The sequence below is a fragment of the Fundulus heteroclitus genome, chromosome 15, assembly GCF_011125445.2.
Source record: "Fundulus heteroclitus isolate FHET01 chromosome 15, MU-UCD_Fhet_4.1, whole genome shotgun sequence".
Classification (NCBI taxonomy): domain Eukaryota; kingdom Metazoa; phylum Chordata; class Actinopteri; order Cyprinodontiformes; family Fundulidae; genus Fundulus; species Fundulus heteroclitus.
The window spans coordinates 13,881,887-13,891,673 of NC_046375.1; positions in this window are offsets into that span (position 1 = coordinate 13,881,887).

Genomic DNA, 9,787 nt, shown 5'->3' on the forward strand with positions numbered 1-9,787 from the left:
TGAGAGCGGCGCCACATGGAACGAACTATTGTGTGATTGGTCAGAAATTTGATTTGGACCTGGTTACTGTTTTTAAAGTTTACTGCAACGGGAAGGTCCTATGAGGACTTCCAAGTGCTCGACTATTTTGCGAAGTGGTAAATGTCCTGCTCAGAGAGAACTTTGATTCTGTTTTTGTCACCTAGAGCTATACATTTATCGGTTCCTTCGGAGCACGTACAGGTCTTGAGCCGACTATTGTTATGAGACCAACACTAGCATCCATAGGTCGATGCTGGAAATTGCATTGATCTCCAGAGTTTGTGAAAACTTCAAAGCTCATAAATTTGGATTCCTGATCCTTTTATATGAAGGAAGAGAACATCAACCTTTGCCAAAAAAAATGCAGCTTTCTTAATTTCAGGTTGCCGTATCCCAGCAATAAATCTCTGTGCCACTTGATTTTACAACATTTCAACTTCCAGAAGGAAAAAAAAAAATATCCATGCCTAAGGTCCAGTGATCTGTGTTGCCTTTTAATCCACTGAAGTTCAGTTTAAAGTCATCATTTGGCACAATAAATGTAAATTGTTCACTAGATTGTTCAAGAAAGACCAGTATGAACAGATCAAGCTAATTATACCAAAAAAAAAGAATGAAAACCTTTACATCTAAATATTGTACATTAAATTGAGTTTATCAGTTTTTAAAAAATATCCATGCATAGCATTTATAAATCTACACTGGCCTGTGAATTTTATATATTATAAAGGGAAAAAAGACATCAGTACGTGCTAACAATTAGCTTTTTTAATGATAGCCATTTTTTTTTTTTTTTATTTTTTTTTTTACATGACCAACAGCTCCTATTTACTAAAAACAACTCAAGTATTTTTTTTTCTTTTCATTTATACTTTACTTTTTGTAGGTTAATCAGGGGAACTTTAAACAAATATCCCTTGACCTCCTTTGTCCCTCAGGTATATTCTTTATCTTAGCTACTCTTCAAAATAGGAAAAACAAGAGAACATGCCATTCAAGTAAGGCAGTTGTTCGTTGATCTTCATTAATAATGAAAAAGTTACAACAATATAGCCTCTTGCCAGTTGGGGAACATGAGACAGGAAACCAGGACTGAATGATTTAGAGCAATTGTGCAAAGATGTCCATTTTCTTTAACAGTGTCAAATGTTATAGGAGAACTTCAGTCCTATTGGCAACACAGAGTTGTACTGCATGTAAACTTGTATTGTCAATTATTTTGTTTTCCTACTACAGATGATTTTACACACCAAATAAAGAACGAGTGAACATTTCATACACGCATAAATGTTTGCACTTATGATTAGCATGACAAAAATGGGTACTACACAAGCTAGCTCTATCTGAGTCTCAGTGTTTTTTAGGTATTTTTAGGAAACTGCACCTCTTCCCAAATCTTTTTGTGCTGACACTGGGAACTAAACATGCTGTGAAACCAACTCAATATTGATAAGCTATGTCTTGTTTTGATGAAAGTTTTTTTTCTTTTTTGTATTTAAAGGTCGTATTACTATCAACAATATGTTACATTGATACAACCAGATTCATGCAATAGATACCAACTTTGTGATGATTGTAGGGGCTCATCCAATGCTATGCTAGTTTTGAAGGCTTTTGATTTTAGACAGCAATGTAATAGATTTAATTTTAATATAGAAGGGTTGCTTTTTCTTATTTCCACCTGTATTTGTTTAAGTCAAAAACATGGTGTCACTAGTATTGACAGCCGGAGAAGCAGCCGACACATCTTTGTGTCGGCAAAGTTTGTACTTCTCTGCCCGTAATTGTTTTACTTTAATATTTTAGATCCCTTGTGGTCAAAAAGATTTCTCACCCCAACTCCTGCTAATCTTTATAGTTTGTTAAAACTATTATTTAAACACAACCAGTGATTTTAATGTATCTTATAATGTTGTCCTTGAATCCCAAAAGAAACCAGACTGCCTGTCCGATGGCTGTGGACTCTACAGATTCATAGGTAAACGTGATTATTTGATACATCACTTAGTGTTCTGCTTAAAGTCATAATTTGTAAAACCAAAGTCAACTTGTTAACAACTTTTGTGACATAAGATTTTTCTCTGTCTCCAAGTAGGGAATACAGGGTAAAATGCTGACGCTCAGATGGAAGTTACTTACATGTTCTTATTTTCTGTCTAATCACATTTAATTAAGAATATTTTTTCCCTATTTTGGAATAACTCCAGTTATGCTCTGAACTGAAGCAGTTTTAACATTATATTTCATTACAGCTCCCTGATACTTATTAGTTTTGTTTTTAAATGGTGGTGCTAAACATTGAGAACAAACACTTAAACTTATACATGAGTATGATCCACAGTTAACAATAGGCCTTTAGAGCATAAAATCTACTGGCAGCAAACTAGTTGTAAGTGGGGCTGGTCATTTTGCTTCTTTGCCTGTTCATAAATTTGTAGCTTTGATATGTTCGTACCTTACTTTTTTTTGTGGACATGAAAAGGAGACGTTTCGCACCCAAGGCGAGGTTATTCACTCCTGACTAGGGAATGTTTTCTATAAACTTTGAACACAAAAGATTTAGGGTAGTTTTACATAAACTATTCACAGCCTACTTTAAACAATTATGGTTGTGACTCCAAACCATTGGAAGTCATTCATAGTTAGTTAGGTTTCATTCGAGGCTCATTGTCGTTAATATTTCAAATGCGAACTGGCTCGAAGAGGGATCCGAATCACAATAATACTACTCCAATCAATTAAAAAAGAAAAATTGGATTAGATTAAAAAAAGAGTATACTTTAAATTTAATTTATCAAAGTATTAAATTAAATCATTACTCTGTGATGTAAGAGTTTTGTTTAGGTTTATCTCCCACGTTCATCTCCCTAACATTCCTTAACCCAACAATCAGCTACTTATTACTATGAAGAGAAATAAACTGACCTGCAGTCGTCACATACATGGGATGAAGTGGTTTGATTATAGGTAGAAACATTTAGGTAAGGTGCAATGAAATTTTAATGGCTTGGTACAAAATGGGGATAGGAACTAGTGAAGGGGCGAACTGACACGAAGCTGACACTAAATTATTTAAAGAAATCACCTAGCATATCATAATATTGCAACACTTAATAACGTGTATTATTTCTTACAGGTTCGGTAATCTAAGCCGGCAAGATGGAACATGTAACCAATAGTATGACAGGTTAATCAGCAGTTTTACTGGGAAATGTGTACATCCACACGAAAGCTGTTGTGTTTTTCAAAAAGTCAAGTGCCATTAGCTTTTGGCCAAACACGATAGAAGCATAAGCAACCAGAAACTCCGAGGATCTCCCGGAGAATAATTTTAACCTAACGCCGTAGAGAACAGCATTTCCATAGTGCAGCTCCCCAATTGTTAACCAGCTAATCCATCACCAAATGAAATTACAGATATATTACCTCCATTTAGTATCAAACCAAAGCAGAAAAGCTGACACCTTTGTGTTTTTGAACTGAGGGGCTGTTTCCATATAATTAGTTTATTTGCAATATAATAATCATTGGTACAGTTTAATTCTGATGTGTCTATTCACGCTACGTTTGTAATGGTGATTATGAAAAACATCTTTGTTGATATAAGGGAAAGACTGAAGTGTAATCAAGACATGAAACTACAAATTATTTTTCTTTTAATGCCAGAGGGGATAAGTGGACCCCCAACTCCTGTTGTACTTGTTGTAATGGGAGCCTTTAAAATTGTTGTGACTTAACCAATACTGGAAAAGGGTCCTTTCAACTTTTTTCCCCACTCACGAATTAATGTGATTAAATTAAAAAAAATAAAAAATGCCTAATTTATGTTCAGACTTCTAAAACGGTTCGACAATATCCAATTAATTCTAATTGTGTCCTAAGCTGAAATTCTCAATAGAAATGGAGCAATTAAATTTCTGCTTTAGCTCTACCTTGGGGACGGGAGACGTTTTATTTCAGCTGAGGGGAGCTTTTCCTTTTTTTTTTTTTTTTTTTTTGTTTAAATCTCTACAAAGGCGATTTCATGGGTGTCTGTAATAGTTTCCCGACAGAGCAGCGATCACTGGGCTATGCAAGGCAAATATGGCCACCTGTGTTCCTTTTGTTTGGAGCATCAGACTGACTTGTAGTTGTGCTTTGTTTACAACTTGAACATACTGTATAAATGCATTGTGCAATTCACTGTATTATACTGTATCTGCTGTGCATTGATGTGACTATCATCACGTGTTCAGTTTGCCACTTTAATGTATTCTCTTGCGAGATTAGGAACACATATTTACAGCCCGGTGTATTATACCAGTCTCTGTTTCAAGTGAAAACCGAACGAGTTCATTGTGTTTGTTTTAAGATGAGATTGTTTTCCCCTAGTTTTGTGTCTCTCGATTTCTCTGTGCTTCCGTTTCTGGTTATCAGCAAAGCAGGACGTACAGCGACTAAAGTCGTCTAGACCCTATACCTCAATTCATATTTTGAAAATTACACTGGGCTTGGAAGCGGGCCATGGGATTCTCCTGGGACTCAGTGGCACAGAAATAAAGTGACATCACCGGCTGGGTATTAAAAAAAATGAAGATGAAGTTACCGCAATTGCTGGTGGGGGAGGAGGCGCACATTCCTCGGAGGAAAGCTACTTATTCGCTGCTCCATTTGCGGACTTACCTCATCTCCATGCACTCTGAGATGACGAGATTTACATAAAACATGGAGGAACCTCCCCGGCCGACCTGCTCCACAGTGTAAAGAGGAACTCGCTAGGTGTGCACACCACAGACTAGTGATTACCCAAGAGGTTTCTCTCCCTCTTCAAAAGCAATATGTTTGCATTTGTGATATATGAATCAAGTTAAAAGAGAGCTTTGGTTCATTGTAATTACAAAACTTTCTTCATGCTTGAAGGGGTGGGGGGGGGGGGGCTAACTATGTGCACTGTTCTGTGAAGAGAAAAGTATTTAAAAAAATAATGGAAATAAGTCAAACACAGCTGGGATTCACTGGACATGTAGCATCTCCATGCGTTTTGTTCATTGTATTTATGCCTACTGTATCCATGTGTAAATGAATGCTTTTGTGGGGGAGAAGGGCAGTCTGATCTAACAATGCACTGAATGTACAGTGACAATAAAAAAAACAATTTATGGAAAACTGGCAAACTATCTTTTTATTTAAAGGAGTGAAGAAAAACAGTATTTTCCGTGCAACACAGATTTTATAAATGAGGATCTATAGCAAATATACGCTTTTCTCTGTTAGAGAAAAACATATTTTTATCAAGCTGTTGAACAGCTTATATATTGTATGAGTAACAAAACCACGGAAAATGACACTATTCCGCTATCAGTACAAAGGAGGAAATAAATATCACCAACAAAATCTAACCTTCTATTGATCTTATTGATATGAAATTGCCACCAGATGCCTGTAACAATAAAGTAATCCACAAACAAAGAAATCTACACAAATTACTCCATAAATCAAGTTATGTGTAATCAAATGGAATTGCACAGGAATAAATATTAATCACATGAATAAGACATTCATTAGGGCTTAGAAAGGCATAACGCCAAGTGAAATAGGATAGTTTTAAAAATGCAATACTCTCCCCTATTAGTGCAAGTTAATATCTGCTGCTTTAGTTTTAATTAAAAACTTTAAAAAATATGTATTATTCTTGATGTGTCACACAAAAAAACATCTCATAATAGAAAAAAAACCAAGAGCTCCTAAAAGCCCTGTGCAACTCTGTGGTTACAAAAATAAAAATGCAGATGCCATCGGTTACAAGGGTACAGATGTGAAAGAACATCCTATTAAATATCAAACAGAAAGGTACTGATTTCTGTGTCTCATTTCTATTATTCCTTTCTGCAAAAGAGAGGGACATAATTACAGGTAAAAACTAAAAGGTCTCTTTTTAATCTTTCAACAAAAATTATCAAGAAAAATGAATTATAACTACGTAAAAAAATAGATTAAAGGTTAATGTGTCTTATAAAGAGCAGGTGAATGGACTTTTTTTTTTTTTTTTTTACACACATCCTCATATTTTCCACAAACACCCACTGATTAACCAAAGAATACATGGTGGAAATATGATGGCGAACGGGTCAGGTCCTGTTGCGGGAAAACCTCCTCAAATGCTGACATGTCCAGCTCTGTGTTCAACAGCTGGCATGAGGTTCTCATCCTGGAATGCTGCACAACACTTGGTTTATGCCAAAAATGTCCTCTGTTCTGGTGTTTAAATAATGAGATTTTAGGCTCATCTGTTCAAAGTCATTGTGTTTGTCTCTTTTCTCTCTGGTAATCTCCAGTCTGGCCTCAAGGTTTCCTCTTTTGGGAAATTTTACATGCATGGACAAATTTAGATAAATTACCAAACTCATAACCTGCTACAGTTTTTGTTTTTAAGGTTTCAGACAGCTCTTACCATGGCCTTCACTCTTACTTCAACTGTAAACACACCAACTACATGTCAACTCAATGTGTTTGATAAGCCTCCAAGGAAAAGCTGGGTAAAATCACTGTTAACATTACTGAATTTCTAAACTTCTGAAATTCAAGTTTAGCAATTTTGGGACCATAATCTGGAAGTGGAACAAATTCAATTTCACCATAAACCACCCACACACAAGTCCATTTTATAAGATTTCAAATACAAGAATCAAACGATTAATCAGGGTCATCCAAGAGCCAATGATAAAATGCAGGGATCTTCAGAAAGATCTGGATTCAGCTGGTGCAGTTTTATCAAGAAAACACAGAGTTGAAGCTATAGTTGGTAATCCTGTTCAGAAACACTTTTTGTTATACTGGCTGAAATGGTCCTGCCATCCTGATAGTTGTCAATACATTATGTTTTCAGAAAAAGGAGGTTGAAAAATTAGATCTCTGTAAAAGCTGCAGGCCTGTAAAAACTCTAACAAATCACTGCCGTTTGGTCCAAAGGGCAGGGATTGGTTTGAGTTTTGGTCCTGCCCTCACCCCCCTCTGTCCCTCAAATTCCACGGTATTGCCTTATCTATTGGTTGTCCCATATTCCAATCATTCTGACGCGCTCATGTAACGCCAGTGTGCGTGCACGTTCCTTATTAGTTTCCGCTTGCTGGCTGGGGATGCGAAATAAGACCAGACTGGATGTGGGAGATTTTTTTCACATGAACCCGGTGAGAAGTGGAAGAGCAAGGTGAGACGGTCTTGCGCATACGCAGTTATTCAAAAAGGGACTTGGGGAAACTTCCGGAAAAATCGCCGACCCTGGCTTTAAAGCGCTCACACACTGCGGAAGACTCCACTGTTGAAGGAATGTTGCAGCTTGTTTAAAGTTTTCTGCTGGACATTTTTTTGTCCAGCGAATGAATTTTGAGAATATAGTCTGTTCAGATGAGATTAAAATGTTATATATTTTGAAAAAACAATGGCCCTGTAGGCACATAATGGTATGCAGCTGTTTTGTAGCATATAGTGTCGGCACACTTCAGGCAATTGTAGGAAGAATTGGGAAAGATATATAAAAGGTAAATTTTTCATCAATTCAGTTACCACAAATTCACAGCCTTGAAAACTCAATTGTTTTGAGAGAAGGAAAACAAAGCTGGAGAATCGCCCAGTCGGTTGTCAAATTCTGAAGATCAGTGTGCAAAGAACAGGGCCCGAGAACCTTTTGCATTTAATCACATCTAAGCAATGCATACACCTAGTTTCTTGAAACAGGGGATGGCTTGAATATGTCAGTGGCAGTTCCATACATGTCCAATGCATCATTCCCCTTGATCACACATTATTTATGGACTTGTTTGTGTTGATTTTGATGAATATGTTGATTTCTTGCATTTTCTCTGACAACTGGTACGAAATTCATTTCAACATGCGCTTTTAACAATCAATGTACTGAGACAATGTTGCTGAAATGTTTAAGACTTACTTTCCCCACTTTACCCTGATCACCGTGACCGGCTCATGCCTACTTGATGCTAACCTTGTCTTCATCTTTTGTCCGAGCCATAACTCAAATCAGACTTTAAAGCACAACGCTTGCAGGAAAAACATGAAATGCAACACCTTTCCTGTGTTTCATTTGCATGTTGTTGTGATTTATTGAAAATATAACATTAAAAATGAATCCATAGCAGATACAACATTACAGTAAGGCACGCGTCATTAAAAAAATCATCTTTCAAATTAAATACATAGGTGTTCATAATATAAAATATACACTCAGTGGATTTTAAAGAAAGGATCCACCAGTGCAAATAAATTTGTTGATTTCACAGCCTTGTCCTCTCACACAATCTGAAAGGTGGCCAATTATGATCGCATATATGAGCATACTTCTGCGTTTGCTTGCACGGTTGGCAAGATGGTGCCTCAGGGTGTAACGGCATCCTCCTGCCCCAGACCGACGGCTGGGTGGCTGTCTACTCTGTGTCCCGGTTGACCTTCCGTTGGTTATGACGATGGCTGAATGCACATCTGACACACTCCCTTCCTTTGTGGTGCAATCCTGTGGAAGTCATTTCACTTACTGGCCTTTCAACTCCAGCCAATATAAGGGGTGAAGGGGGGGTTGGGTGAGTAAGTCTGTGTTTAATCAGCCTGCCACAAAGCATTCCCCTAAACAAAATCAGTCACGATGACCAGATTGGGGGGGGAAAAAAACCTCAAGAATAGATTGAATCAAACAAATAAATGAGCTTGTCAATTTATCATCTTTTGGAAATAAATGTGGCAGAACGGGACGCCATGTTGATAACGGCAATTATTGTACAGTTTCCACTGAGGACGCTGTTTGAACTCGTTATAAAAAAATAAAATAAAAAGTACTCCAAGTATATTGCTGATCTGTAGATTAATGTGCATTGCCTTAATGAAATAAATATAACATTCTTTAGAAATATGACACAGTTGGACCCGTTTTCAAACCTCATCAACTACCTCTGATCGATCTCCTGTACATAGATTTTATTCTCTGGAGTCATTTAAAACCACCTTCACACACAGCAGAACCTTGAAATTTAGTTAAAACCATCAGTTGTCAAAGTGGGTGCTGCAGTAAAAACTGTCCAGAAAAATCAGGTATGAGACAACCAAAACCAAGGTACAAAATGGTAAAGGAGCAAAATCCTCAGCCCCTGACAAAAAGTTTTGTGAACTTGTGTGACTTTCCGATTTGACGAGATCATCGGTTTCATTCCTCCTTTCTTCAATCCCGTAGAAGAGAATTAGGGCATGGCCCACTGTCCTCCTGGTGACTTTCCATCTTATAAACCCAGTTTCATTCTCTTAAAATTGCAACTTACTGTCAGGCCCGTTGGCGAGCTCTGGTCTGTTAATCATCCATTCCTGATGCGACACACAGTAAATCTATTATCACACTCCTAAATGCAACCTTGTGGCGGCCAGCCCTACCGGCCTTAGCCACTCTTTCTTTGTACTCTCATTTCATCCTTTCCTCATATGAGGATTATTCATCGGCCGAGGTGCGAGTCCCTTGGGAATAGGCTTTAAAGTGTCAGTCATGGTTATTCGGAGTGCTGTTGTCTTAGACGATGTAACTAGGTGAAAGTGACGGAAGGAGATAGGAAACCATCAATATGCTCACTGTGTAAATTGAAGAAGGTCATGATTTATGGCTGCCGGCAGGGTGCATACATGCTGAATCTACTCTTATTCTTCCTGCTGTAGTCTGGCTCAAGGACAGGTAAGTGCTCTTTTTTTTCCACAGCTCATCCCCGACGCAACCGCTGTTTAGCCTGTGGCACTTGCT